Genomic DNA, 8,255 nt, shown 5'->3' on the forward strand with positions numbered 1-8,255 from the left:
TTAAACTAGTGTATACAATGATGGTCCATGGGACATAAATATGTTCTCTCAATTCCAGATAAATCTTCAATTTTTGTATTTTTCACCCCAATAGTATAGATGAAATATTTCATTTCCATTTTTAATATGGAATGCCATGTAATTTTCAATTTCTGGATCAGTCATTTTTACATAAAATTAATATTCCCAATTTAATTGAGTCTAATTCTTTTTCTGGACATCCCGAGCTAAATGAGTTATTTCTTTTAATTGATAAAAAACTATCTTTTAATCTCTCTTATTTTATGAGTTTGTTCTTTATTCATTTATCTACTTTATTATCTTTCCATTAACTCATTATAAACACTGTTTTTTTAAATTCCGTGCCAAAATGAAACGCACTGATTATTTTCTGAATCTTGAATGAGTGGAGGACACATTATTAGACCCAAACTCTATGAAAATAGAGTTGCGACTACATGAATTGAGCAAACTTTATAGATAAAAACTTGCCCTCTATTCATGCTACAAGCACATATAGCGCATGCAACCATTGAACACAAATCTATGAAACAACATTAAATTATATGAATGCAAAATCACAAAAATATAAAGTAAAAAATAGAGGGGGTGTGGGGTTTGATGATGTGGGGGACAATGTAGCCTTGGGATTGCTCACATTTACTACCAAAGATTGAATCTTTGAATCTTGGTAGCCCCATAACAAATATGACAGTGATTAGACCATATCTAGGCTCTTTTCCCACTGCCCTCTCTCTAAAAAGACACACACTGAGCGTGTGTCTGTGTGTGTGAAATGGAATTTGAGTGCCCCAAGGCAACAAAAAAGGGTAGCATTCATAACTTCTTCAAAAGACGAAAAGGAAGTAGTAGGAGTATCATTCTTGTTCTTTTCTCTCATTTCTTGACCTCCATTTTCTTCAAATTTGGGACTTTCTGGAGTTTCCCATTTCAACAAAATTGAATCTTTTTTGTGTTGATGGAGAGAATTGGATGGAAAGAGTGCAGAAGATTAGTGTGGAGGATGAAAGCAGCAATGAAGAAGGTGATGAGGAAAGGAAGAAGACAGCAGTTGAGATTTCAGTATGATCCTCATAGCTATGCCCTCAACTTTGATGATGGAAGTCACCAAGAAATCTTTAGAGAAGATGGAGATTTTCCACTTGAAAAATTCCCAGAAATTAGAGTTTTGATTTATGTTGTTGTGTGGGTGGTGTGAGTTCAACACCTTCAATAAGGTAACACAATGCTGAAATTTGTATTGCTATGTAACTAGTAGTATCTGATCCATATTTTATGCATAGGAAAGGTTGGCCAAACTTTATTTCAATTACTTCTATTCTCTAAAGTCTTCAAGTCTCAACTTTTGGGGTTCGTTTGGTTTTATGGATTGGAAATAGTAAGAACACTAACTTAAGATAGGATTTTCGGGTGAAATCAAGAATGTCGACATAGTGTTTTTACGATGTTGTTTGGTATGTCAAATTGATTTCATAGATGAATAGTTAAGAGTTTCAAGCAATTACACTTATATCAATATGTACTTATTCTTTTGTAGGACTCTTAGATATGTTAATATGAATTGAATTAAATTAAATTAGATAAATTAACATTCTCTTAATTAACTTTGTTCAATTCTAACTGATTAACTGGATATTAGGTCTATAATAAACATACTTGAACATATTCTCTTAATTAACTTTGTTCATTTCACCATGCCACAGGGCGAGAACAAACCCGAAATCGAATAGAAAGGCAAATCAAACACACCCTCAAGATAAAATTAAATTGACTATATTTTTACTGTAAAATAGAAGGGGAAAAAGGGAGAGTGGCAACAGATTATTAACAGAGCTCACAGAGCATGAATTTTTTTTTTCAGAACAAAGTGAACAATATTTGATTTGACAGATACAACTAGCTAGTTTGAGAGACCAAGAGTGTAGTACACAAGTAGAAACATGAGCATTACTAATTCTAGCAGAATCACTAGTAATCTTGCAATGGTGTTAAAGAGAAGGATCCTCAAGTGTTGTAGTAGACCAATCCGTAATTCGAGGATAAGAAGCCATTTCATCCAGATGATTTTGAGCCCACAATAGCATTTTCATCAATCTAGGAAGCTTAGGATCTGTCACACAATATAACCAAATATGAAGTAAAATAAATACTAGTAGCACCATATATTTATTGTGGAAAAACAGAGCATCCCAACTAAGCCATATTGTTGGAGTGGTGGGTAAGTTTTGGGGGGAAAAGTAAGTAGATTTCCACCCAATCTTGCCCAAGTTCTTGTTTTAGGCTAGTTTTAATTTAAAGCAACAAAAAAGGGTTCATATTTTATGTTGATTCAGCTCGAGATGTTTAGATGTACTACTTAATCGAGGTATTCTCTCATGTGTCAAGGGTACGAACCTTTTTCATGGCTTTGGCTAGTGAGGATGGCTGCATTAACCTCACTAGCAGTCTTGAGGCGCTGTGATATATCTAGCAAATCACCGACCGGGCAGTTGCTGACATCTTCAAACGCGAGCAGCGCAACAGTCCTCTCCAGCTCTTCTAAAAAGCAATGCTGAAATCAAAGATTTTTATCGAATCAAAACTCCTAATGACAAAGATAGCGAGCTTGAGGAAGGAAGACTATTTATCACGAAACAGATGCACCAATAATATTCCTTTATGAATGAAGATTAACAGAAAAACAGCCTGAATAATACATTTTCTTCCCCTCTTGGAGCTAGTTCTTCTTGAGCAAACTCCAAAGCCTCTTTTAATCTTACCGCTAGCGGATCAGTTCTATCAACCTTTGCTGTTGGAGATGAAAAAGAGTAAGGGGTTTGTGTCCAATATCTGCAACGAAAGCTCAAGAAAATCAGATTGTATGGCTTTGATACGAAGCCTAGAAATCCATGGCAGTATATCTAGTTATTGCATATAAAAATGCCTTTATCAGAACTGCAAGTAATGAAAATTCTGCAGCATATCTCAATAAGAAATTTCATGCTGCTCTGAATCAAGCAAGCTGATAGTATAGTCACGCATAATGGATTGATAATATATGTAAAACAGATAATCCACCCAGTTAATGTTAATATTCAGCTGAAAGGGAAGTGCCCAACAATGTGCTCTCGGCAAAGAACATTGGTCATTAATATAAGAATATCAAGAAAATAGGCCTTCTCATAGTTGTCATACAATTGAAAAATAGGTGTTGTTGGTGTCATCGTCGTCATCAGCTCAAAATAACCCAAGAGAGGGTTGAAATGGGTTAAAAAGTAAAACATAATCTGTAGTACTGGATATTTTACTATACTATAACTAAAAGTTACTACAAGCTAGCTTTTGCTAATTAGTGAGCAAGTTACCACATTCATGAGTATCTAGAACAAGAAAAAGGGGAGTATCCTTTGATCCAAATGTTCAAAAAAGTTGAAAGTTAACATTAAGTTGAAATGGGAGTATCATTTTGTGTGAATAATGAAGGCAGCAATAATGTTATACATAAGCTGGTCAAAAGCTATCACCTTATCATAGTCTCGTACGCCAATTGTAAATGTATAGGTGTTTGATTTCATGAGATTTATCCTCTGCATCTTGCTCACTATCTCATTCTAACATTTTTGAGGCAAGCCATTTTATTTAATCAGTACAAGTCTACAATCAAGCTAAATTAAGGAAGATAAGAAAGCAAAATAAAAAGTAAAATGAAGATTCTTAAGAAGCCCGACGAAGTGCCTCATAGTTGATTGCATAACTGTGGTAGTGCTTTCAAATAGTATCTCGTAGCAGAGAAATGATATTACAAGTTTATACTTCATATTGACATCAGTTACCAACTAGCAAAAGAAGTCAATAATCCAAATTATCATTGAATAGCACATTCTTTCCTTTTACGAACAACCAAGCAACAAGGAAAAATCATCTCACCTCAGGGTTCAAATCATTAACTTTTTCAATCGCGTCCTCCACATTACCACTCGGTACCGCCTTCTTCACTGCCATACGATCAGTGCTATAGTTGCAATATCTATATCTGCTGTTATCCAATAAGGAATTCAAAGTAGTATCCGTATATGATGTAGCATACAAATAGATGTCTAAACAATGTAACGAAAAGGTTAATTCATAAATAATCATATGGATACGTTGTGTCCCGGTCTCTAGCTGAAATCCTTCCGCAACCTCAACAAAATCCTCGGTAACCAGAAAATTCATCACCAATTTATTCATATCCTCTTTCTTCGGCTTAAGGCTACTGAGCCTCTTTTCCCATTCTTCCCTAGTTATAACCTTTGTCGGCGAGGCCTGCAAGAGCAATCCAATGTTCACAAAACTCAGCATTGCCACCAAAAAATTCACATAAATAGATAATAATTCCAATGCTACAGTAAAAAAAACAACTCAATTAGCCCAACTAAAGAGTGATCTCATCTATCATTGTCAAGAATAATTCCAATTTAGACCAATTGCCACCAAAATTCGAGGCTTTGAAACATCCATTATATCTGAGTAAGAAAGAAATGAAAAAGGAAATCAAACGCATAATCATATTCAACAAGAACCGACAGGAAACTAAAAAGTGAAAACAGCATACCAATAATTTGGGTACATATTCAAATCGGGAGATATTCTATTCGGAATCAACTAAAAAACATATCCAAAAACGCCAAAAACATATCCAAAAACGCCAGTAACAACAATGAACCCGTGAATTAACAAAAATAAACTGTGATTTCTAGAACTAGGGAAAAAGTTCGACTGTATTTAACAAGTAGAAATTTGGAATTGGCACAACGAGGGTGAAATTGAGAGGTGAATTTACCATTGCTAGAGATGAAATGACAGAACTATTGCATCAATTTCCGAATCAACGTGTAAATTAGTGCCAACACTCGCAACTTCTTCTGTGATTTTGCTCTCTAAAATGGCTGTATTTTTTTGTCCTTTTCTAGAAAAAGAAAAGGTAAAATGAAGATCATTTTTGTAAATTATTTTTATTTCTAACCACTTTCATAATTTTATTAGAGCATCTCCAATGGTTCTGGACATGCAATAGCCCTCTCATAGCCTTCCTGTCATATCATCTGCACTAAAATTCTCTTGCCACATCATCTGGACATGCAACTGGACATGCAATAGCCCTCCCATAGCCTATCCACATCACTAATAACAATTATATAATTTAATTTACAGACGTAGCAACATACGGAATTTAATTTACGAGACAAATACGGAAAAATTGAATAATACTATTAAAATTTAAAAAAGTACAATAATATAAAAAAAAGTACATTAATTTTTTAAAAAAGTACAAAAATTTAAAAGTACATTTAAAAAAATTACATAATTTAAAATAAAACTAACACCTTGCAATCCTCCGCGCCCACAACTCTTCAATTAAATCCTTTTGGAGTAGAATATGAGCATCCGTTTGACGCATGTCGGCATGTGCTTGGAGGAGGGCTTCTTCATCGTGAGGTACCCCACCTCGTACGTTGGCGGCGGCGACGCCGTGGCTTGGACCTGCTCATTATCGTCGTTGGCCCAATTAGTCAGTTGTACACCTTAATCTTCGACAATCATGTTGTGCATGATAATACAGGCGTACATTATATCAGCAATGCAATCGACATGCCACAAACGCGTTGGTCCCTTAACTGCAGCCCATCGAGCCTGAAGCACACCAAATGCGCGCTCCACGTCCTTTCGCGCCGACTCCTGCCGCGTCGCAAAGTAGGCTTTCTTCGCATCTGATGCGCAGCGGATCGTCTTCACAAAGACTGGCCACCTAGGGTATATCCCATCCGCCAAGTAGTAGCCCATATCATGCTGGTTGCCGTTGGCGACAAAACTGATGGTCGGACCGACGCCCTGGCACTGCTCGTTGAAAAGGGGCGACGAGTTGAGGACGTTTAGGTCGTTGTTCGAACCGGCTATCCCAAAGTGCGCATGCCAAATCCACAGCCGGTAATCAGCTACGGCCTCGAGGATTATCGTGGGATTCTTTCCTTTGTAGCCGGTCGTGTAGAACCCCTTCCAGGCAGCGGGACAGTTCTTCCACTCCCAATGCATACAATCTATGCTGCCTAACATTCCCGGGAACCCATGCTGATCCCCGTGCATCCGCAGCAGATCCCGGCAATCTTCGGGGGTAGGCTTTCGGAGATACTGATCACCGAATACTTCAATCACGCCCTGACAGATATACTTCATACATTCAATGGCAGTCGTCTCACCGATGTGGAGGTATTCGTCCCACATGTCTGCCGAAGTCCCGTAGGCCAATTGCCTTATTGCCGCAGTGCACTTTTGAATAGGGGTGTGGCCGGGTCTGCCAGCCGCATCGTGTCTGAAGCGGAAATACAGATATCGATGCTCCAAAGCGTTAACAATACACATAAATACGTCCCGCCACATCCTAAAACGACGCCTGAAATGGTTGGCGTTAAAACGCGGCTCCTCTGCGAAGTAATCTGTGAACAGGCGCTGATGTGCAGCTACATGATCACGATCAACCACCTGTCGACGGTGGACAACTGGTCGTGGGCCAGGTACCGCCGGCTGCATATAACTCTCCAACCATCGATCAACCTCACCGTTCGTATAGGCATCTAGCTCTTCGATCATCATACGCTCATACTCATCAGCATCCCCACCACTACCACCACCACCGACATTACTCATTTCTCGTTGTTGATCTTGTACAGAAATTAAGATAGAGAGAGTACTCGTTAATACAAGTGGTGCTAATGAAAATGACGTCCAAAGCGCGTATATATAGTGTTTCGAAATTTTTTTAAAAAAAATATAATTCTGACGCCGGTCTGACGCCGATTCGGGGCCTACAATGGCGCCGTGAAAATCGGCGTCAGAATCGGCGTCATACCAAGAATCGGCGTAGGCACGCCGATTTTGACGCCGGTTTCGTTGACGCCGGCTGCAATGGTTCGGCGTCAGCACCGGTGTCCGCGAAAAATCGGCGTGCCTACGCTAACGCCGCCATTGGAGATGCTCTTATTCAAGCTATTCACTATATAGCCCGGACGGATGATCCGAATATGGGATGTGTCGGGGCTTTACTGTGAGACGGTTCAGATGGGAACAGTCCCGATTTTACTTTGGGTGGGGACGACAGTTGGCTGGTCGGGTTGTTTCTCGTCGTTCATGCTGCGAGAAACATCTGAACGGTTGACTGTGGTATTTTTATTTTTTCTCTATATTTATTTGTAATTAATTTTATTCATTTCATTTTCACCTCACTAAGCACATAAGTATATCCACTCCCTTTTCACATCATACTATTATTTTATCGCATTTTCTAAATTTCACATCAAATTACAATATGTCAGACAATATTAAAGATTTACAATATTTGTGAGTCAGGACTTTGATCCAATAAACGAAGTGAGGAATATATTATGAAATCCACCATGTCCATCTATCAAGACGACACCAACGGACTTTTTACATTTGTCAAAACTTAGAAGAAAGTACGCTTCATCAAGAAGTATTTAGGAGATGAAGAATCGGTCCTAGGCAAACACACAAATCACATGTAATTTGTAAGTTGAAAAATGATTGGTATAGCTACTTATAGTTAGGGATAAAAATGATAAACTCCATTAGTTAAAATAAAATTGTGGAGTAAAAAACATTATAGACTATAGATGGGAAATTAGTTCATAACCCTTACTAGGGATATTGGTACCTAATATCATGTAACTTTTAAAAAGTTATATTTTTCCCACGAACTTTAAAGTTGACAAATAATATCATGAACTTTACCATGAGTTTGTTATTTCCCACTAATGAAATTTTTTTAGCTATATTAATAGATTGAAGAACAAATTTAGAGGGTGTGCTTCAAGAAAAACTATTCTCAAATATTGAAAATCTTGAAACTCTCAAGTTATTGTCAAGAAATTACGAAAAAATGATATTATTTGATGGATTTTTTTCATTGGTGGGAAATAACAAACTCAAGGTAAAGTTCGTGATATTATTTGTCAATTTCAAAGTTCGTGGGAAAACCCCAATTTTTTAAAAGTTCCATGATATTAGGCGCCAATAGGGTTGTGATCAATTTAGATTTTTTAGCCTAATTGAGAATTGAGATGCATTATCAGTCACTCATTTTTATTAAATGAGTGGTCCAGAATTTGCTATATGAAAAATATTTTTAAATTATTTAATTATGAAAGGGCAGAATGATAATTTCATGGTACATTTTATCCAATAAATCCTTTTTTTACATT

General features: G+C 37.2%; 1 pseudogene; it reads right to left on the reverse strand.

Annotated features, from left to right (window-relative positions):
• Positions 1 to 1,832: 1,832 nt before the first annotated feature.
• On the reverse strand, positions 1,833 to 4,959 carry LOC121773396 (annotated as a pseudogene).
• Positions 4,960 to 8,255: the final 3,296 nt, after the last annotated feature.

Source organism: Salvia splendens, chromosome 17, assembly GCF_004379255.2.
Source record: "Salvia splendens isolate huo1 chromosome 17, SspV2, whole genome shotgun sequence".
Taxonomy (NCBI): domain Eukaryota; kingdom Viridiplantae; phylum Streptophyta; class Magnoliopsida; order Lamiales; family Lamiaceae; genus Salvia; species Salvia splendens.